Source organism: Anabrus simplex, chromosome 3, assembly GCF_040414725.1.
Source record: "Anabrus simplex isolate iqAnaSimp1 chromosome 3, ASM4041472v1, whole genome shotgun sequence".
In the NCBI taxonomy this organism is placed as follows: Eukaryota; Metazoa; Arthropoda; class Insecta; order Orthoptera; family Tettigoniidae; genus Anabrus; species Anabrus simplex.
In genome coordinates, this window is record NC_090267.1 from 355,438,962 (window position 1) to 355,463,373 (window position 24,412).

The 24,412-nt window shown below is 42.7% G+C and overlaps 1 protein-coding gene across 3 annotated transcripts in view; it reads left to right on the top strand.

Annotated features, from left to right (window-relative positions):
- LOC136867335 (uncharacterized) overlaps window positions 1-24,412 on the top strand; it is a 190,742-nt gene that overhangs the window by 158,807 nt on the left and 7,523 nt on the right. The gene's annotated exons all lie outside the window — the stretch shown is intronic.

Below are 24,412 nucleotides of genomic sequence, written 5' to 3' on the forward strand. Positions count from 1 at the left end.
GTTTGTGTAGCTGTATACATTCTCAAACTAGTGTCGTGCACTCTATGATTCCGAGGGATATTCATGCAGGATTGACCTCCAAGTAAAGCCAAACTAACAAAGTGTCCCCGAGTTGCTGGGAGGTTTATGTGCTTTTTTCTTCATTCTATGTCTTTCTGTTCTATATCCTAACCTTCCTGAAATGAAGAAGTACTTCAACATGCTGTTAAATGGAGATGAGGGAAACAGCACCACCAATGATTGCAGTGTAGATTAAGCCAAAAACAACAAATACCCATTAATATGGCTTGAGGTAGAAACAGCACTAAAGAGCATGCGAAATGGGAAGTCCCGAGGCTTTGATGATCTCAGCTCAGACATGATAAAGGCAGCTGGAATACCAGGCTTGAATTAGCTATATAGTGTGTTATCAGTGATTTGGGAAAGTAACAAAATTCCAGAAGATTGGAGTAAAGGAGTCATCATCCCACTGTTCAGAAAAGGGCAACCGACGGAAATGTGGAAATTACAGTGGCATCACGCTGTTGTCACACTCATTGAAGCTGCTGGGGAAGATCATAGAAACAATACTTAGGAAGATAGTGGATCCTTTGCTTGAGGAAGAACAACACGGGTTCAGGAAAGGTAGACGTACTGTGGATCTTATCTTTGCAGTAAAGATGCTGACAGAAAAGTACTGGGAATACGGAATACATCTTGTGATTGCATTTGTGGACATTGAAAAAGCATATGAAAATGTTCCTCGAAACAAAATATGGGAGTGTCTGGAAGACCTAAAGGTGCTAAAGTACTTAATTGACAAAGTCAAGATGCTATACCAGAAGTGCTACAGCTGTGTCCAGATAGGCAACGGACGATCAAAATGGTTTGAAACAAAGAGAGGTGTCCAACAAGGAAGTGCTCTGTCACCACTCCTGTTCGTAATAGTAATGGACAAGGTCATCAAATCTATCAAGAAAGCGGACAGTGAACCAAACGCCCTGGTATTTGCTGACGATGTGCTTTTATGGGGAGAGACAGAAGCTGAAGTTCAGAAAAAACTTAATGAATGGAACAACACATTCAAAATTTTTTGATTGAAGATGAGCAAAACAAAGACAGTGGAAATGACAATCAACAGGGAAGGAACAAGCTCAAATATATTTCTGGAAGGAGCAAAAATCGAATCAGCTTCCCACTTCAAGTACCTCGGAAGCACAATCTCGAAAGACAACACTGTTAGGCAGGAAATACTCAACAGGAACATAAAGCATCGAACTTCTACAGTCAAGTCAGAAATCTTCTCTGGGACTGCAAAATACCACAGAAAGCGAAAACAATCATGTACCACACTTACTTCGTACGAATCCTCACGTACGGTTTAGAGGCATGTACCCTACTAAACAAAGACTTCAGTAGAATCCAAGCAACTGAAATGAGATTCATTAGAACCATGAACCAAACTACCAGAAAGGACAAGATCGGAAATGAAGTGAATAGGAAAGTAGCTGGTATTGAGGTTCCTATTATCAGTGCCATAAAGAAACGCAGACTTCAGTGGTATGGGCACATAATGAGAATGAACAGGGAAAGACCTGCCAGAAAATATTTCGACCTTAATCTCGTAGGAAGAAGACCACAGGGAAGACCAAGAAAACGTTGGATAGAGACTGTAAGATCAGATGTGGAGAAGAGAGGATACAAATGGAAGGATGTACTGGATCAGAATATGCATGAAGACAGAAGGAGATGGCGAGCGCTTGTTCACCACACCCGGGAAACTGGAGTTGGGAAATGATGATGATGATGATGATGATGATGATGATGATGATGATGATGATGATGATGATGATCCTAACCTACCCAAATTTAATTTTTCTGACTGTCTAGCCAGCCTTTCTGCCTCGGGTAGTATATTTGTTTTCTGAGCGTGTGTGCATGGGTTAAGGTTTCACCCTTCCCCAGTCACAAGTTTTGGGTCGCGGCTAGGTGATGAATGGTTACTGGTCCACCTGCAGATACCAGGCGCCCTCTGGAGTATCCAACCTTACGTCAGCGTGCTGTTTTCTTCCAGAGGTCAGAAGAAGCAGGAGTGACCACCCATCGTGCCGTCCATTGACTCGACAAGAGTTTTAGTTTCAGCTTCCTCCCAATCTATAAGTGGAAAATAAAATTGTCTGAAATTAAAGAATATGTTATTTTCTTGCTTGACGAAAACTGTGACTTTTACAGTACGTGGAACTCGGATTCGGAATAGGGGATTTCCTATTGGTGACGGGCATCTGAGATATCTGACAAAGCAGTCATCAATGCAAATGAAATAGAAATGTTACAAGTGAGAGCCGAATTATCATGAGAAAGTTATCCCTTTATGGAATAATCAGTTTACTCTATTTCCATGCAAATAAAATGAAATATAAATTTCAGTGCTGAAGCTGGATATTTAATCTCTCTCTTCACTCGTTCCCTCATTTCTGATGAACGTTAGTGCTATGGAGATTGCTGTGTATTTTTATTCATTGCAATGCAATGCCTGCCAAAGACATCATTTCCGATTTAACACCCGTCTTTCTCGATATAAGTAAAGCCTTCGACAACATTGGTCACGAACATCTCAAGAAATGTTTGGGAAACTCCACAGTCCCTTCCAAATTAACTGCCCTAATATTATCGTTACAAGAAGAAAATGAGACACAAATCGAGGTTAATCATTCTGCAACGAAGCCCATTAAATTACTGAAAGGTTTAATGCAAGCTTCGCCCCTTTCACCCGCTCTATATAATTTAGCTACAGATCACATTCTCAAGGAGCTTTCTGGTGAAACTGTAGCAACCATATACAGGGTTTCACTAGCAGATAGTCTGAAACCTCTGACAGTCCTCGCATTTGCTAGCAACCTAGTAGTTATCGGAAAGGACAAGAATTCTGCGATGAAATTGACAATAACGGCTTTCAAGTATATGGATGAGATTGGACTTGAAATCAACACATTACAATCTGATTGACTAAACGTTGTTAACGGACAGCTCATTGAAGACCATCTGTCAACTTACCAAGATGTCATCAAAAGCATATCTTCCAAGGAATCCATACAATATCTCGGTGTTAGCGTTCATAATGTAATATATTTTAATCCTCAAAACACAATGCAGAAATTGCGTAGTAAGACTGAATTACTTCTTCCCCTCTGTTGCATACCGATCAGACAGTTTTCATTCGTAACACTTCTATCTGTCCAGCACTCGTCTACCCTCTACGAACGGTTCCTATAAATTTAATCACTGTGAAATTCCTCGTCGATGCAGACAAAAATTCATAAAACCGAACTTGAAGTAAATCCTTCAGTTACCAGCCTATCCAGCAGATGGCATGATATACAGCCACAGAAAATGTGACTTAGACTCTTCTGTGCACAATGGGACGTACTCCTACAACATATAAATGGTTGCGGATTCTGAAAAGATATCGGAACCCCTACATCCTCAGTACAAGAAACCTAGAAGAAGAAAGCAAAACCTTTCTAACAAAACTCAGTATTTTACCTAATGACAACCTGGTGAATCCTAAAGATGGTTTTCTAAACTCTCGGAAAATCAGAGAGATATTAAGAGATCTGGAATTTAAGAAGTGTAGCGATCTCCCTCACAAACGTAAAGGAGTTATTCTTTTTAAAGAACATCCATATTCCAATAAGTGGGTCGATCACCAAGAAAGATCATGACACAGCGAATGGGGAGACGGCCTCAAGATGACGGGGAATGTATCAGTAGTTCGTGCTGTGCCGTTGCCAAATGACATATACAAGGCAAGGACATACTACTCATTTACCGCTGAAAAAATGGCCCGACCGTGTTCACGGTTTGGCTGTTAGATGTCAGGTTTCTGTTCTGTTCTAAGCGGACTTTAAGACTGTAAAATGAAATGGCGTATGACTTTTAGTGCCGGGAGATCCCAGGACAGGTTCGGCTCGCCAGGTGCAGGTCTTTTGATTTGACTCCCGTAGGCGACCTGCGCGTCGTGATGAGGATGAAATGATGATGAAGACAACACATACACCCAGCCCCCGTGCCAGGGAAATTAACCAATGATGGTTAAAATTCCCGACCCTGCCAGGAATTGAACCCGGGACCCCTGTGACCAAAGGACAGTACGCTAACCACTTGGCCATGGAGCCTTTAAGACTGGGATGTGTGGAATAATTGTGATGCTGTGATTATCTTGTGTAATTTATTGTGAGTATCGTTTCTGTCGATGAGTGTCTGTGACGGTGATAATAATAATAATAATAATAATAATAATAATAATAATAATAATAATAATAATAATAATAAATAATAATAATAATAATAATAATAATAATAATAATAATAATAATAATGTTATTGGCTTTACGTCCCACTAATTACTTTTACGATTTTTGGAGACGCCGAGATGTCGGAATTTAGTCCCACAGGAGTTTTTAAGGTGCCAGAATATCTACCGACACGCGGGTGACGTATTTGAGAACCTTCAAATACCACCGGACTGAGCCAGGATCGAACCTGCCAAGCTAGGGTCAGAAAACTAGCGCCTCAATCTTCTGAGCTACTTATGCCAGCAAAAGTGAGAAAATGGTGCACGGTTGTGTACCTCTATGTACTTCTGATACCGCTAAAAAGCAAGAAAATGTTTAAAAGAAAAATGCAAGCAAGCTATTTCGATGCAAGGTAATAAAGTAGGATCTCTCTTGGATATCGGAACCTAACAATTATTCCCGAAAGTGTACTTTGCATTTTAATACGTCAGATTTCACTGTAAGCACATCAATCAAACTAATTCTTCCTAGTCAATTTTCTTCTGTTTTTTAATGCGTATCCTGTTCACAAACAGATAAGTGTCAAACGCAGAAAGGATCCAGCTCCTATAAATGATGTATTGCCATCAATATTTAGTAAAATTTCCGATTCAGATTACGATGAACATGTTATCCTCAGCAAATAACTGTTCTACATCAGCCACAGAGGAAAAAGGAGTGCAAGTCTTGTTTTTGTGTCAAAGAAAGATTAGTTGTTCTGTTAAGTCTAAATATGTATTGATGAGAACATTAAATATCAGATTAAGAAAAACAATCTTTAAATTGAGAAGTAGGATACTGTGTCTGAATTTCCAAAAAAAGACAAACCAAATTCGAAAGAATGATAATGATGATATTTAGGAACTTGTCTCCCTGACAATGATAGCCGGCTATTTGTTAAGAGTGGCTGAGGAGCATACACACTGTGAAACCTGCCTACAAGGACTATCATCAGCCACTTACTCCTCTAACGCTCCTAATTAGAATGCGGTATCCATCAAGAACGTTTGTGTATTTCCTAAGAAACATTTTAAAATGCACATGCTCCGATTTGCGTTACTTGGGAAAAGCAAACCTCGTGTAGAAGCTGTCTATATTGTGTCCAATTCCTGCAAAGCTTTCACTGTGTTGGTTGTTGTGAGCAGGAAAGACTACGTAAAATAATACTAATGAAAGTTTATAAAACCGATTCTGGACAATCACGTCCAGGAAATTTGCGATCAGACTTCAAGAATTTCAGAACCAAACCCTTGAAACGCAAAGTACTGAAATTATGATAGCTTCTTGCAGGTCAGGTGATCTAATCTTATGTACCAGTACCGGTCCGTCACACAATATATGCAATACCGGTATTTCTATGAGATGAAATGAAATGAAGTGGTCCTTATGATCATTAATGCTGATGATATATTTATCTTAATGTATCACAAAGTTTTCGTGAATTACTTATTTCGTTTTAGCATAATGTGAGAAATACGTTGTAGAAAGTAAATTATACAATTGCTCTTGGTCTGTTTTTTAAATCTCATATCTGTTTAGTGCCTTCTGAAATTACTAGTTTATTGTTATAGTTTTTTTTTTTTTTTTTTTTTTTTTTTTTTTTTTTTTTTTTTTTTTTTTTTGTATTCGAACGTGTGGTAATGAACGGGCGAGACAGCTCAATAAAGAGAACTCTAGTGGCGGTAATCGGAAGTATCTCGAGGCCGCGTCCAGTGTGCTGTATTTCTCGGCCTTGAATATCTCGTAGGCAACGGCTGTGCCCGGTAGGTCCATGGACAGTAAAGGTTGTAGGCGATTCCTCAACGAGAATGAAAGATTTGCACACGTCCTTGGTTCCTGCCAGTACAATGAAATTCTGTGCGTCGCTAAGCATCATCAAGTAAGACCCACCATCGCCAAGGCCTTCAGAAGAATCGAATTCACCATCCATGAAGAGATCCATGGTTTGGTAGAGAATAGAATCACTCGAAGGATCGCTATAATTACCTACAAAGACAACAATGTAGGTACGCGCACTTTTTAGTGATAGATTTTTGTACTGGGTTGAGGAGTAAGGAGGAAGCACTGCCGGTTCCGGCAATACTGCCAACTGAATGGAAATGAAATCTGAATTGAATCGATAATATGATCGATCGATATGAATTTTCTAAACCTTTATTATCTTACGCCAACAACTGTGTCACACACACAATATATAATATTATAACATTTCTCGATGCGAAACTTGTTCCTAGCATGAATTCTATAGTTTGGCTTTGCTGTATAAACAACAACAGTACGAGTATGTAAAGTGTACGCCAGATGTCGCACAGCGATCATAAGCGATTCTTAGTTTGTGTTTCAAAGGTTGCCAATACGAATGTCGAAGATAACCGAGGTCGACCGATTCAGCACTAGGGTGTCCATCTATCACTAAAAAGTGCGCGTACAACACGAGCCCACAGTTCCATTCTGCAAGGAAGCATACAAATTAAAAAGGATCGAAGTCATAGACATTCTATTTGGAAGTAGGGACACGATATCTCGACAATTCGTTTTATGCAAGACATTCCACCTGCCAAAATATTTGATTATTGACATTGCACTTTCTGCCTAGAAATAATCACTAAGTATTTTAAGAAGCCATCTTCGGTGACTTCCCTTAAAATTTAATAGACGCTTATTTATTTTTCCATTACAAAATATTAGTTGATATTAAGTATACTTGGTCTTTTTTAGGCAATCTCAAAATTGAGGAAGTGTTACTATATAATATATATATTTTAAAATAACCGATTTTGATAAACGTTTTGGGGGGGCTTACATGCAGCCTAGTTAGCATTGTCTCCGAAGTATTCCCTTGTTCTATTGGTACAGCATTACAAATACCATTTAGTCTTCGTAGACAATTTGGGGGATAGCACGGAGTTCCTTCTACTATTTCAGTTTGATCTCTCCAATTGACTGAAATCGTCGTCCTTTCAGGGTAAATTTCAGTTTTGAAGAATAGAAGAAAGTCAGCCTGGGCTAGATCAGATTAATTAACTGGATAGGGAGATACAGTTGTCTTCGTGTTCGTCATCAATTCACTAATCAACAGCAGTGCGTGAGCTGGCGTATTGTCATTGTAGAGGCTCCAGGAGTAGTTCCTCTAAAGACGGCTCTTTTTCTCAAGACATTTTGTCTCAAACCTCGCAAGACTTCGGGATAGTACTAGCGGTGAACAGTTTATCACTCAGATAGGGATTCATGGTACATAAAAAAGTTGAAGAAATTTTAAAAAAATACAAAAATAAGACGTCAAGAACAGTTCAAAGTTTGACCTGACCTGCCACGCTTTCTTCGGTCTCAGCGAATCGCCAATGTCTGTCTTCATCATTTGGAAAGTATAGTCAAGGTTTTCGCCAGTTTCAAGCAGAAGCGAATGTTGATACACTGCTCGTTGAATTCAATATCTCGACAATCACATAACATACTCAACACCAGTGGCGGTTTCAGGCCTGCTTGCAGATTTGCTCAACCACCACCTTTGTATATTATTTGAATTAATTAGAGATTTCACCTGATTATTTCTGAGCAGTAATTCGTTCGTTTAAAGCTGTCTGCATCAACATCCACACATCTTGGTTTCTGATCTGATACTTCATTCTTCGCTCATTTCACATTCACGCACAGCTCGTTAGCTTCTGCACTTCTGTTGTCGTAAATCATTGTCCGAAAAAAACTATTTCGCAGCTGACTCGCAATCCTTGTGGGTAGCAATCTGAGTGCGTACTGTTGCTGCTGTTTTAATTCAATTATGACTCGAGTAGTGCATTTTCGCAATGAATTTAGTGTTCAGTTTGCTTATAAAACACTTCAGTTTCCATTGATTAGAAGAGGAGCTGCGTTTACAGTTGATTGTCGTCAATTGACTGAAATCGTCGTCCTTTCGGGGTAAATTTCAATATGGGGTGTAGAAAAATGTCATCCGGATCTATATCAGGCGAATCGACCGGATAGGGAAGCACGGTTGTCTTCATGTTCGTCATCATTTCACGAATCAACAGCAATGTGTGAGCTGGCGCGTTGTAATTGTGGAGGTCTCATCATGGTCTTCGCCACGGTTTCCTCCTGTTTCAAGCAGAAGCTAATGTTGATACGGTGCTCGTAGTATTCAGATATCTCGACGCACGCAAAACATACTCAAGACCGGTGGCGGTTCCTGGCCTGGTTGCAGATATGCGCAATCACCAATTTTATATTACTTTCATTAATTAGAGACGTTCCGCACCAGGACAGATTGTACAAAGTAAAAGCAGTTAGTTTACACCTAAGTTCAGTTCATAAATAACCGGGGCCATTTTTCGATTTAAGAGGACCACGAGGTGTGGTTAGGATTACATAACACATTACAAAACAGCTGTTGATATAAATGAACTGTCTTGAGAAACCACTTATCAGTGAATCAATCTAACAGTCATCAATGATCTGTATTTACGGCTGTCGCCCAGGTGGCAGATTTCCTATCAGTTGTTTACCTAGCATTTTCTTCAACGTTTTCAAAGAACTTGCAAATTTATCGAACATTTCCCTTAATAAATTATTCTAATCGTTTACTTCTCGTCTCCCTACTTCGTGTGAGGGCAGTAGAATACACGCACGGTATCTCGTGCCTGTCGAAAGAAGCGACTAAAAGGCCCCTAGGGGCTCTCAACTTGGGAGCGTGGGTTGGCGACCACGGGACACTAAGCTGATTCTTGACATTGTTTCCTTTTACTCGTGTCAGGCTGATCACCTTTATGTATCCTGTCCGACCTCCCTTGGTCAACTCTTGTTCTTTTCCAATCCTGACGGTATTACAGCATTAGAGGCCTAGGGAGTCTTTCATTTTTATGCCTTTCATGACTATTGTCTTTCTTTTCGTCGATATCTTCATTTTTCGAAGTGTCGGACCCTTTCAAATTGTTCCCTCTTATTATTCATGAATTTGGTGCCGGGAGTGTCCGAGGACATGTTCAGCTCGCTTGGTGCAGGTCACCCCCTGTGAGTCGGGGTGGTAGAATAACACCCACGGTATCCTATGCCTGTTGTAAGAGGCGACTAAAAGGGGCCCCGTCTTTCACTCTTTGGCCGATACCTTCATTTTTCGAAGTGTCGCATCTCTTCCATTTTCTCTCTCTGTTTAGTGTTATATAGAGGATGGTTGCCTAGTTGTACTTCCTCTTAAAGCAGTAATCACCACCACCACCACCAGGGGCTCTGAAATTTGGAGCGCGATTTGGCGACCACGGGGGCCTTAGCTGAGTTCTGGCATTGCTTCCACTTACTTGTGCCAGGCTCCTCACTTTCATCTATCCTATCCGACCTTCGTTAGTCAACTCTTGTGCTTTAGGTTTCCGAGGGCTAGGGAGTCTTTAATTCTCATGTCCTTCGTGGCCCTTGTCTTCCTTTGGTCGATATCTTCATTTTTCGAAGTGTCGGATCCCTTCAACAGACATCTCAGTGTGATTCGTCAGGAGTAGGCTATGTGCCGGCATCGGGTTTCGAACACCATGGAGGCCCTCCTCCATTGATGTGCTTCCGTCCGCCGTCTGGGGCGCTCTCCTAGATTGCGCCCGGGAAACAGGCCCTTCCTGGTAGGCCTTGGTCTGCATCCACTTCGCAGAGATGGTCCATGGAGAAGCGGTCTGCGTCCACTTCACAGTGCCGTGCCGCTCGGCCTGGGTCGCACAGTCGCGGCGCCAGGGGGCGGCATGCTCCTCTTCCGTGGTGGCGTCGCTGGTCTCCGGCGTGGACGGGAGGACTAAGTCGATATTAACCGCCTTATTCCTCGTCCATCGGTCCTTCCTGGCTGTCTGGGTGGCAGCTGAGCTAGTCTCCATCTCAGCCCCCCTCCTGAGGGTGCCGGCGTTCGTCCCTCCCTAGTAGTCGGATCAACTGAAACAGAGTAGAGAGCTCCTTCTCCACGTCGCGCATCCGCTCCTGGTCGTGATGCCTGATGATGAGGCCTCCTGGTAGGAAGCTCTCGACAGCCATGGTCGTCGAGGTCCTCTTGGCTCCGTGAAGAGGGCGTCGCATTCGGTCCAGGACTAGGCCCTGTTTAGAAGGTACAGGGCGCCCCGGCCTGTAGTAGAAGAGCAGCTCCTCGTACTCCGCCTCCGTGCAGCCCTTGGAGAAGAAAAAGTCGTTAGGGGGGTCACACCCGTCTCTGTACGGCTCCGTCTCCACCTGCTCCTGCTCCTGCTCCGGCGCTGGGGGCGGTGTCTCCGGTTTCGTGCCGTCTTCCATCGCTGGTGTGGCTCCCATGAAGAGGTTTCAGAGAAGGCGCTCGCCCTCTATCGCACATTTCTCAGACGTCATTTTCTCCATCTGGCTGCCCGGGCCGTTGTCCGCCGTAGTCATCCTGCTCCTCCTGTTATAAAACTCCTGAAAGAAAAAGCCAGCACTGATAAGTGCTGCAGCTCAGACAAAGCTCTTTCGAAAGTGTACCAACAAGTACAACCGCCTGACTAGTACTTGGAAAGTACAGATCGCCTGGCGAAGAGAGTGACTCAGCAGGAAGCACGTACGTCTGCTCGCTGTGACTGCCAAACTCGTCCTCTCTGATTATGTCAGCCTAACGAACGCCTTTTATATCCGTAGGCCGGGCCGAGTGGTTACAAATACAACAATTTTCTACCTTCAATTACTCGGCTATCTTTCTGCCGATTTCGATGAAACTTGGTATATTATTTTTTTGTTCTTAAGGGCTACACAATGGTGTGATCATAATGTTTATATCGTATTCCTTTCTGGAGATAATGAGATGGAAGGAATGTAATGTTCGATGGCTACGTATCTGTCCTTGGCTGGCTCTTCTGCAGCGATCGGATGGCGCCATAGTTGCTACATTCTTCACCCGCGCGCACAGCGGTCTTTTCAAACCTCCGGCACAGGTGTTGTTACGAGTTGCGCTAGAAATACTTTGATAGAGAATGTAGCGGTGACATTCCCGTTTCAATATACACTGACTGACAGAGCAAATGCAACACCAAGAAGGAGTGGTCAGAACTTTATGCCAATTGCAGGGTAGACTGACGTCACTGAGGTATGCTCATGATGTGAAATGCGCCGTTGTGCTGCGCACGTAGCTAACGATAAATGGGACACGGCGTTGGCGAATGGCCCACTTCGTACCGTGATTTCTCAGCCGACAGTCATTGTAGAACGTGTTGTCGTGTGCCACAGGACACGTGTATAGCTAAGAATGCCAGACCGCCGTCAACGGAGGCATTTCCAGCAGACAGACGACTTTACGAGGGGTATGGTGATCGGGCTGAGAAGGGCAGGTTGGTCGCTTCGTCAAATCGCAGCCGATACCCATAGGGATGTGTCCACGGTGCAGCGCCTGTGTACGAAGATGGTTGGCGCAGGGACATGTGGCACGTGCGAGGGGTCCAGGCGCAGCCCGAGTGACGTCAGCACGCGAGGATCGGCGCATCCGCCGCCAAGCGGTGGCAGCCCCGCACGCCACGTCAACCGCCATTCTTCAGCATGTGCAAGACACCCTGGCTGGTCCAATATCGACCAGAACAATTTCCCGTCGATTGGTTGAAGGAGGCCTGCACTCCCGGCGTCCGCTCAGAAGACTACCATTGACTCCACAGCATAGACGTGCACGCCTGGCATGGTGCCGGGCTAGAGCGACTTGGATGAGGGAATGGCGGAACGTCGTGTTCTCCGATGAGTCACGCTTCTGTTCTGTCAATGATAGTCACCGCAGACGAGTGTGGCGTCGGCGTGGAGAAAGGTCAAATCCGGCAGTAACTGTGGAGCGCCCTACCGCTAGACAACGCGGCATCATGGTTTGGGGCGCTATTGCGTATGATTCCACGTCACCTCTAGTGCGTATTCAAGGCACGTTAAATGCCCACCGCTACGTGCAGCATGTGCTGCTCCCGTACCTTCAGGGGCTGCCCAATGCTCTGTTTCAGCAGGATAATGCCCGCCCACACACTGCTCGCATCTCCCAACAGGCTCTACGAGGTGTACAGATGCTTCCGTGGCCAGCGTACTCTCCGGATCTCTCACCAATCGAACACGTGTGGGATCTCATTGGACGCCGTTTGCAAACTCTGCCCCAGCCTCGTACGGACGACCAACTGTGGCAAATGGTTGACAGAGAATGGAGAACCATCCCTCAGGACACCATCCGCACTCTTATTGACTCTGTAGCTCGACGTGTTTCTGCGTGCATCGCCGCTCGCGGTGGTCCTACATCCTACTGTGTCGATGCCGTGCGCATTGTGTAACCTGCATATCGGTTTGAAATAAACATCAATTATTCGTCCGTGCCGTCTCTGTTTTTTCCCCCAACTTTCATCCCTTTCGAACCACTCCTTCTTGGTGTTGCATTTGCTCTGTCAGTCAGTGTATATATATTTCAAACTGTGACAATGATTTGTAATGGATTGTAAATTTCAAACCAGCATATTGTAATATCAAGGTAGCTGTTTGGTCTGATACTGATCTAAAGCCCATTTTTTTTTTAAGTCGCCGTATAGTATCGCTGATCGTTGTGTCTTTACACCACTAACATACTGTGTGTCGCTGAATCGCCATCCAATCTGTTCGAATAGGCAACCCAAATGACAGCATAAGGGATGAGCAAACCCGCTGGTAACAAACCTCTGCTGTTTTACCATTACATTAAGTAGCACTACTTCCGTTTCAGTTATTTTATTTAAAAACTACTTACTGGTATTGCTAACTCTGTCACCGCGTACTGACATTTAGCTTTAATTGTTACCTCGATCTATCCGACGCAATTGTTCATTCGTATAGTGCTCTAACGTTAATGATATGGATACTTACTGAATAACGTTAACGACATCAATACTTGAATATGATATTGCGTAAATGCCCCTCAATAACATTAACGATATCAATACTTGAATATGGTATTGCGTAAATGCCTCCAAATCAAAACGACGCGGGTGCCGTGCGAGGGTACAAACTACACACTGTTAAGCGACATTGGGCGTCGTAAAAGGGTGCCTGCTCTCGCACCTACTCTTATTATATATATTCGGTACTGAAGAATTTTGATGGTGGTGGTGGTGATGGTGGCCGGTGTTGTGATAATTGTATAAGAGGAACTGTAACTGAGCGACCATCCTCTACTAACATTACATACATATATATCTTCATTATAGACTCTTACGCCTTTCAGAGTTAAGTCTGCAAGCCGCTACGAATTTACTAACCGCCGCAAAAATCCTCTATTTTTAACTAGTTCTATGGCCTCGTTTAGTTCTATACCTCTTGACCTTAAATCGTTCATCACCCTCTACTTCTCTTACCCTCCATAACAGAGTCCATTATTCTCCTGGGTAACCTATCCTCCTCCATTCCGCTCACAAGACCTCGCCATCGAAGCCGGTTTATACGTACATCTTAATCCATCGAGTTCATTCCTAACTTAGCCTTTATCTACTCATTACGAATACCCTCCTGCCATTGTTCCCACCTGTTGGTACCAGCAAACATTCTCGCTACTTTCATGTCTGTTACTTCTAACTTATGAATAAGATATCCTAAGTCCACCCAGCATTCACTTCCAAAAAGCAAGATGGTCTGAAAACAGACCGATGTAAAGACAGCTTCGTCCAGGAGCTGACTTCCTTCTAACAGAATATTGTTGACCGCAACTACGAGCTAATTGCGTTAGCTTTGCTGCACCTCGCTTCAATCTCACTTACTACACTACCATCCTGGGAAAACACGCGTCCTAAATACTTGAAATGATCTACCAATTCAAGCTTTGTATCCCCAATCTGACATTAAGTTCTCTTGGATTTCTTAACGACTGACATCAATTTAGTCTTGGAAAGGCTAATTTTCATACCATATTCATTGCACCTATTTTTAAGTTCTAAGATATTAGATTTCAGGCTTTTGATACAATGTGCCATTAAGACCAAGTGGTCGGCATAGACCAAACTTTTTAATTTATTTATTTATTTATTTATTTATTTATTTAGTTATTTATTTATTTATTTATTTATTTATTTTACAATTGGCTTTACGTCGCACTGACACAGATAGGTCTTGTGGCGATGACGGAAGAGGAAAGGGCTAGGAGTGGGAAGGAAGCGGCCGTGGCCTCACTTAAGGTACAGCCCCAGCATTTGCCTGGTGTGAAAATGAGAACCTTCAGGGCTGCCGACAGTGGGGTTCGAATCCACTATCTCCCAAATGCAAGCTCACAGCTGCGCGCACCTAAGCGCAGGGATAGGCCAAACCGCTCACCACATTTTCACGTAAATGAATCCCTCCCTGCCAGTTAATACATTTTACCAGGCAAGTTAGCCGTGCGGCCATGTCCCAGTACGGCGAACACCTTTTCCCTCAGTACTTTGCCATATGCCTTCTCTAGATCTACGAAACAGAAACATAACTGACTATTCTCTCCTAGCATTTTTCAATTACGTGGTGCATACTGAAAATCTGATCCTGACAGCCCCTCTGTGGTCTGAAACCATCCTGGTTTTCAACCAGCTTACTCTCAACCATTATCGACCGGGCGAGTTGGCCATGCGGTTAGGAGCACGCAGCTGTAAGCTTACATCCAGGAGGTAGTGGGTTCGAACCCCACTGTCGGCAGCCCTGAAAATGGCTTTCCGTGGTTTCCGATTTTCACACCAGGCAAATACTGGGGCTGTACCTTAATTAAGGCCACGGCCAATACCTTCCCAGTCCTAGCCCTTTCTTCTCCTATCGTCGTCATAAGACCTATCTGTGTCGGTGCGACGTAAAACAAATAGCAACCACTATCGTACCCTCCCTTCCAAAATCCCAATGAACACCTTGCCTGTTATACTGATCAATGAGATACCTCGATCGTTGTTGCAATCCTTCCTGTTCCCTTGCTTGTAAAGTAGATAGGTGCAATTACTGCTTTTGATCAATCAGAAGGTACCTTACTAACAATCCATACTAATTTGATTACATTATGAAGCCTATTCATCGCTGTCTTTTCATTAAATTTCACCATTTCAGGTCCAATTTAATCTATTCCTCCTGATTTATGACAGTGGAGTTTATCTACCATCCTTTCGACTGCCTCAAGCGTACAGGAAACTTAGAAACAAAGTTAAACAGCTAATTATAAATAGTAAATGCCACTACTTTCAACAGTTAGTGGGAAATAATAATGTAAACTAAACTTGGAAGAAGTTACGATCTTTGGGCATAGGCAAAGCCGTAGAAGAACACATTCCCACCATATCTCTATATACCTTAAATGATTACTTTTCTCAGCCTAAAGTCGGACCAGTTCCATTACCGGCTAATCCCACAAACTTAGCATGCCGTTCCGAGCGCGACCAGTTCTCTTTCCACACCGTTAGCGCAAATAATGTTAAACGTGCGCTGTACTCTATCACTTCTGATGCGACAGGTAATGACGGTATCTCGATAAAACTAATAAAAAACATCATCGGGGCTGTACTACCAATACTGACTCACACATTCAACTACTGCCTGACCAATGGAGTATTCCCGAACGTTTGCTAGTTGCTTTACGTCGCACCGACACAGATAGGTCTTACGGCGATGATGGGACAGGAAAGGGTTAGGAGTGGGAAGGAATCGGCCGTGGCCTACAGCCCCAGCATTTTCCTGGTGTGAAAAATGGGAAACCGCGGAAAACCATTTTCAGGGCTGCCGACAGTGGGGTTCGAACCTACTATCTCCCGAATACTGGATACTGGCCGCACTTAAGCGACTGCAGCTATTGAGCTCTGTCCCTAACGTTTGAAAAGACGCACTAATAAGGCCTATCCCGAAAAACAATACCTTGTATTTTCCATCAGATTACCGCCCTGTGTCCATCCTGCCACCCCTCGCAAAAGCACTCGAACGTCTGATTCATGCACAAATCACTGTATACCTGACTCAAAATTCCCTCCTTGACCCTTTTCAATCCGGCTTTAAAAAAGGACATAGTACCGCGACAGCATTACTGCGAGTTACGGACGATATCAGACAAGCGATAGACCAACCATATGTGACTGTAGCAACACTACTAGACCTAAGCAGCGCCTTTGACACAGTTAGCCCTGGGTTACTACTGATGAAACTCCATAGTCTCAACTTTAATATGACATCTCTTAAATTTTTAGCTCCTACCTCACTGACCGTCGGCAACGAGTATCAGTGGGAACAATGTACTCAGAATGGCACAACAAGTCAATAGGTGTCCCGCAGGGGTCGGTTTTGGGCCCACTTTTATTTGCTGTTAGTGTGAACGACATAGGGGACGCATTGAAATATAGCAAGTACCGTACTTATGCAGATGATCTTCAGATTTATTATCACTCATATCCACAAGACATAGATGTAGCCATTGACAGAGTAAATTTTGACTTACGACGACTGAATGACTATGCGAAAATTAATATTTGGTACCAAAACAAATCTTAACTTGTTAAAAAGTAGACATGTACCCCCAATTATTTTAAATAATATTGTCGTGCCCTACTGTACGTCAGTAAGAAACTTAGGCGTTATGATGACTGAGACACTAAATTGGACTGAACAAGTGATAAATACATGCCGTAAAGTGCAGAAATCCCTTTTTCCTCTTAAACGCTACTCTACTTTATTTCCAAAACATCTTAAAATACAACTGGTAAAATCCCTCATCTTACCAATTCTAGACTACTGCGATACTGTACTTACGGACATACCTCAAGACAGTAACAAGATGCTTGAACGGAGTTTAAACACCTGTATTCGATTCATATTTAAGCTGCTATATGGTTCTCACATTTCACCTTATTACAGGGAGTTGTCATGGCTTTGTGTTCATGAGCGTCGCAGTCTCCACGTGTTGTCCCTTCTGCATGGAGTTCTAAACACAGGTGTACCGAATTATCTCTCATCAAAATTTAATTACCTCTCCTCCTATCATTACCACGATACACGATCTGGCTCCTGTTTAACAATATCTCTCAGTCACTCCTACAACCGCTCCTTTGTAGTCACTGCCGCAAGGCTGTGAAATACCCTACCTGCTACCATTAGGGATTTGCGTTCTCGTAGGAGATTTAAGATGGAATACTTCTAGCTGACTTTTCGATGTGTGTAGTGTGAATGAGTGCGTGAATGAGCATATTTTCATCATCATCATCTGTTTACCCTCCAGGTTCGGCTTTTCCCTCGGACTCAGCGAGGGATCCCACCTCTACCGCCTCAAGGGCAGTGTCCTGGAGCTTCAGACTCTTGGTCGGGGGATACAACTGGGGAGTATGACCAGTACCTCGCCGAGGCGGCCTCACCTGCTATGGTGAACAGGGGCCTTGTAGGGGGATTGGAAGATTGAAAGGGATAGGCAAGGATGAGGGAAGGAAGCGGCCGTGGCCTTAAGTGAAGTGGGAAACCACGGAAAACCACTTCGAGGATGGCTGAGGTGGGAATCGAACCCACCTCTACTCAGTTGACCTCCCGAGGCTGAGTGGACCCCGTTCCAGCCCTCGTACCACTTTTCAAATTTCGTGGCAGAGCCGGGAATCGAACCCGGACCTCCGGGGGTGGCAGCTAATCACGCTAACCACTACACCACAGAGGCGGCGCATATTCTCATAAAAATTAGAAATATATTTGCTAGTTATAGGTTTTTACTGTGTTTCCGTCTCTTTATTATCACTAGTGTTAGTTTTATATTTATTGTCATGTACATTTAGATTGTCTATAGTCGTCTTTTTTTATTACAATCTCCATATTTTCTATTAGTACAATATTAAAAAGATTTGTTCTATTTAAATATTATATGTTAATTATTTTAAATATTGTAGTTAAGTGTAAGAGAGGGCCTTGAGCCCTAACTTCGCCACGAATAAAGACGAATTACTTACTTCAGTACTTAATTTCACCAGCATCATTGTCCCCATGAGCTCGCTTGTTCGCGACGTCACGAGGGAGATTTCCGCCTTCGTAGCGTAACGGTTAGCATTATTAGCTGCCGTACTCGCCGGTCGGGGTTCGATTCCCGGCACTACCAGAAATTTAAGAATATCAAGAGGGCTGGTATATGATTGAAATGGTACATACAGTTCACCTCCATCGGGGATGTGCCTGAAAAGAGCTGCACCACCTCGGGATGAGGACACGAGTTTCAGGGAGATCTCCTACGTTGAGAAGATTTTCAAAATATTCCTTCTACCTGTCGAGTGATTCCCTGGGATCTACTATGAGTTCACATGATTTACTCAAAACACTATTAATTTCCTTTATTCCCTCCCTTTCTAAGATTATTAATGCCCAGATAGGTTTCCCTGCTGCTTGACCTAACCGTTCCGGTTTATTACCAAAATCTTCCCACGACCTCTTCGTAGATTCAACAACTATTCGTTTCGCTCTGTTTCTTTCATCTACTGTCTGCATCAGTCCTTGTTTGGAGCTATTTCTGATATGCTTTCTTTTTACGTTTACAAGCTGCTTTCACTTCATCATTCCACCAAGATGTTCGCTTTTTTTCGTCTTTACACATAGTTGTTCCTAGGCATTCCCTTGCTGTTTCTCTTAAAGCATCCCTGTAAGCCTCCCAGTCTCTTTCTATATTCTGAACCTGCTTACTGTCCATTTTTTGGGATTTTTCCACTAATCATATCCATGTCCTTATTCATCTGCAGACATATTTCACTTTCTGTGTCCTAGGCCTAGGCCTTAGTTCACTACAGATTAGACAGCGGTCCGTGTCATCAAAAAATCCCCGGAAAACCCGCACGTTCCTAACAGATACTTTGAATTTAAAGTCGGTTACGATATATGGACCAGGATATTAACATTAATCAGAGGGAAAGAATGGAGGCGTCCAACACTTCGAAAAATGAAGGTATCGGCCAAAGAAAGACAAGGGCCACGAAAGGCATGAAATGAATGACTCCCTAGAATTTGCAAGCCTAATACAGTCGGGGTCGGAAAAAAACAAGAGCTGACCAAGGGAGGTCAGATAAGATAGATTAAAGTTATGAACCTGGCACAAGTAAGTGGAAGCAATCTCTGTATTCAGCTAAGGGCCCTGTGGTCACCAATGCTCGCCCCCAAGTTAAGAACCCCCTGGGGCCCTTTTAGTCGCCTCTTACGACAGGCAGCAGTTACCGTGGGTGAAAAGGAGAGTGTTTCGAATGACGTTAGTAATAAGTGAAAGAATAGCAAGCTTCAACATTAGGAAAAATACAATAAAATATGTTTTTCCTGATGAAGTAAACAAACCGGGACCGGAAAGATTCATTAATGGACTGAAACAATTTTAAAATTAAATGTGGATCAAGTGGAAGCAATACAGTTAGATAATTTGGAAACGGCAGTGTACAAAAAATAAACCAGCAAACTTCTAATGGATCGAATTCTGATTTCGACAGCAAGAAAATCATAGGTAAAGAAATATAACGGTTTACTTTCGGAAGTAATTATAACGTGCTGATGTCGACACAAAACTGGTACGTATAATGTATCTTCCTATAGAAATGGTCAATGAACGCATGGCAAGCTATTTCATTAAATATGGGGAAATTTGGGAGATTTGTTACGAAAAACGGTCTTCTACATACAGATAATGGAATTAGAGCTATGTACACAGAATTACAAGTTGCTATAGCGACATTTGTGACAACTGATGGGCATAGAGCTTAGGTCATTTATGAAGGACAACAAAGAACATTTTGTTATTGTAGCGGTAATGATCATCTTCGATAAGACTGTCCCGCAGGACGAGATTGTTCCGTCAGTGAAGAACGTTAGAATGTTAAAAACTATTCAGTCCACAAAGATGGCGTACATAAGTCAGCATAGCAGTATATCAATCCAAAGGACCCCTGAAGACAAGGAAGACAAGGAGCGATGGTAGGTGAGAAACTGTAATATGCTACTGTCAATCAGGTCAAAGGGCTCGAGAGTTAAGTACTGCACCCTTGTTTGTTATTAAATCTCCAGCTAACTCAAGATTTAGGGCGCGTTCAATCCCTAAGGGCACACGTTTGTCTAACTAAATTTGACGGCTAGGCAAGGAAGAAGTACATCGTACTATCTACTTTAAATGAAGAGGCTTCCATCTGGGAAAAACAAATGTATTAAATCTAGGCAATACGAAACATGGAAAACATAAACACAAAGAACCATCAAATTGAAGATGACAAATAACACTGAGCTCTCGGCTCCCAAAAGTTATCCACGCTTTCCTTGTGAAAAGTTCAATAATTCGTGGTTGTTAATTATGACTGAGTGCGCGGTTATGCATAGTTTCAGTGGTACAGATAAGCTCCACTTTGGATAATATGAGCCACTCGACTCTATGATTTGTTGCAGTGATAACTGAATGAAAAGTCGCCGACATTGAAAATTATTTCCCTGTATCGGATAGAAAGATAAATCAGCCCGTGCATGAAATCACGGTTGGGGATTACGTGGTCAAAACCCGTATTTCAGCAAACAAGAGTGAAACATATATCACATGGAACATACATTAAGCAATATCCGAAAGAAAAGAAAACATGGAAAACAGACAGTTCCTGAAAGGAGAAAATGATTTCTGGCTATGTCTCAAGTCGCGAATCCGTGTCCTTAAAGATGGTGGATGACCCTCCTTCATATAGCCATCTCTTTCTGACTATAGGTTGGGCTAGAAAACAAGATTGGCCCTTTTTATACCAACTTACCTAACAATGGGCGTTTAACACTAAGAAGACTTCTTTCGAGAGGAATTACACTCCTAGACGCATTGTCAAAGGTGTACACAGGAGTTTTGGCGAACAGGATAACAAATTGGGCGGGATTCTGGACACCTTGATTACAAAGTATGTGAGGATGGCAGGGTGCAAATTATATGTAGCAGCGATCGACTTAGAAAAAGCCTTCGATACGGTCATTAGGGAGGCGCTATTTTTTAGAATAAGGGAGGTTGGCATATCGAAGAAACTGAGGGTGGCAATTGAAACAATATATGAGGAAGTGTTTGTAATGATTAAATTTCAGGATGGAAGGATGAGTAAATGTTTTGAATCGACGAGCGGGGTGAGACAGCGGTGTAAGCTATCCCCAATATTATTTATATTATTTATAAATAATATTTTAGAAGGGCATGGAGGAGAGGCATGGTTATGTCCTTGGATAGGAAAAATTGAGGTTCCGGGGTTGCTATTCGCGGATGACCTATTGATTTTGGCTTTGATGGCAAGTGGGTTGCAAAAAGGGTTGGACAATGAAGTTGAGTATACTAGGAAGTGGTCTCTCAGAGTAAATGTAAGAAAAACTCTGATAATGGTGTGTAGGAAAAGGGGTGGGAGAAAGAATAAGGAAGTCTGGAGGCTTGATCAGGAAGAAATTAGACCAGGGGGTAAAATTGAGTATCTAGGTGTAATAATTAGTAAGAATGGTACTTGGAAAGAACAGTGTAGGATGGCTAAAATTAAAGGAAAAGGTGCACTTGCGGCAGTGGGAGTATGAGAAAAGAAATTTCTAGATGTTAATATCAAAATTAAGAAAACGGTGTTTAAATCACTAGTAATGGGCAAAATGCTATTTGGGGTGGAAGTATGGGGAATGGAGGAGGGCAGGGGTGAACTAAACCAGGTGGAGGCGAAATTTAGTAAGATCATGATTGACCTCCAGAACTGTACAGCCAATGCCGGAGCTAGATTAGTTTGTAAAGAATCGATGGAGGTTGAAATAGCTAAGAGGGTGTTCAAGTATTGGATTAGATTGGAGGAAGGGAAGGGTGGGATATTAGTACAAGAAACGCTTAGTTTTCAGAAAGGTATGACGAATGAAGGTTACTGGGTGAATAAGTGCAAAAAATGGTTACGACAGATTGGATTGGGGGTATATGGAGATATTTGGGGGGAGGTAGGAATAAATGGATATGGGAAAAGATAAAGGGAAGACTACTTGATATTGAAAGACAGAGTTTAATAAGGGAATGTAGAGGAGAGAGTCTCTTTATCAGTATTAAATAAATTGGTGAAAGTAATAAACCCGAAAAATGAGTTTGAGGGTAGAAGGGATAAGAGAGGTTTGTATTGGTGGATATTGGGAGTTCCGAGGAACAGGGGATGGGTAGGTAGCGAGAATAAGGATAGATGTGTGTTATGTGGAGAGAGGTGGGAGGACCTGCATATTTTCAATCAATGTCGAGCTTTGGAGGAGATAAAGATTAAACTACTAAGTAAGAAGGAACTGGATAAGGTAGGGGAAAGCTATAAGATGACATCTTGGTTATGTAGAGAGTGGGAGAAAGGAACGAATATAGCGAAATTCTTAAATGTGGCTAGAGCTAGATTTATAAAGAAACTGAGGGAATAACAGGAGTTGTGTAAATAATGTGGTTCATGTCGACGTGGTGGTGGTGATTGTTGTTTTAAGAGGAAGTACAACTAGGCAACCATCCTCTTCATGCCGAGGGATTAAGGCGGAGGGCATTCTGCTCAGAGAATGAATTTCCGCCCTGAGCAGATGCGGGAAGGGTATCAGGGTGACAATGATATCAGAAGAGGGGGCTGTAGTGTTAGGGAAAGGGGCAAGAGCACTTTGCCCTGTGGAAAGGTGATCCGCCCGGGGCAAATTGTTGTGAAGTAGATCGGGAAGTAGGAGGATGGGAGGGTGTAGCAGGTTTAAGACTTGAGGAATACGAGAGTAGATGTGTTTATGAGAAGAGGGGGTAACAAAGGAAAGCTTGAGAAAATTACGTAGGAGTTGAGAAAATGGGAGGTTGAGTAGGCTCTGAGGGTAGTGTAAATTTAAGAGGTTGGTATATAGTTTTAAGTTTATCGATGATGGTTGAAATGACACTTAGCTGGAAGCTAGTAAAAAAATTAAAAAATAAGTAGTGAGAAGTCTGAGTGAATTAATGGGCTTGGAATGGATAACTGTCTATTTGTGTGTAAATTAGGTGTGGGATAAAATTTGGATTGTACAAGTGTATTTGTGTGAGAAGGGAGGACAAAGAAGGTGTAAGTAACAGTAATTAAGGTAGATTGCGTGGGACTGTAGTTAAGGAGAAAATGTTGGCAGTATAGAAACTATGAAAGTAGGTCAGAGTTTTAGGTGCCTTGATGAGTGTTGTAAGAGGATGGATTGTTGATGTTTAAGTCTTAAGTTTAATAAGATGGAAGAACTGGGATAAGTCTAACGGTTTGATGTGTGTAAATGTGGTGCTGTAGATTGAGAAGACTGAATGGACTTGGAATGGAAACTGTTTGTCTGTATGTAAGTGAGGTGTGAAAAAAAAAGAAATGTTAATTGTTTTAGGTGCGTTGATGAGGGATGTAAAATGGTTGTTAGCTGATGTTTAAGTCTTAAATTTAATAAGGTGAGACGTAGTGAGCAGGAGTAGTATGTTTAAGTCTTAAGTTTAATAAGGTGAGATGTAGTGAGCGGGAGTAGTGTGAGAGAGGAGAGGGTGACGTATCAAGGGAAGAAGGAGGGGTGGGGACTTGACCCACCCCAAAGAAGTTAGGCTTGAGCATGTCTGCACGGGGAGAAAAATGAGAGGGATGGTAGAGCGCTGACAATGGACAAGAGTATGTGTGACGTACATAGCGGAAGTGTGTGGCAGGCCACCTTTTATGTCTGGTGTCAGCCAAGGTAGCATGTCACCCATAGTAGGGAAGGAGCACAGTGTCGGTGAGATATGATATCAGTTCTCACGTGGCGAGGCTGGTGGCTGCTGTCGACGTGTTGGTGGGCGTGTGTTCCATACGAGGGCTAACGCAGCGACCAGTCTAATTTTTTTAGGTGGTAGGCAGGGGTTGGGTTTAGGGTAGTTAGTAGTATGGTAGTGTCCTGCATGTGTGCTGACTATCCGCGTACGTGTGGAATGATAATGAGTAGATGTAGAGGTAGTTAATGTAGTTAAGTAGTTTTAAGAGAGATGTAGTAGCTACTGTTTTTTTTTTGTTTCGCTCTGTCTTTATTTGCCTGTAAGCCGATGGTGTATACTAGGGTGGGCAATAAGGATATGTATGTATGTATGTATGTATGTATGTATGTATGTATGTATGTATGTATGTATGTATGTATGTATGTATGTATGTATGTATGTATGTATGTATGTATGTATGTATGTATGTATGTATGTAATGTTACCATTTATAACTAAT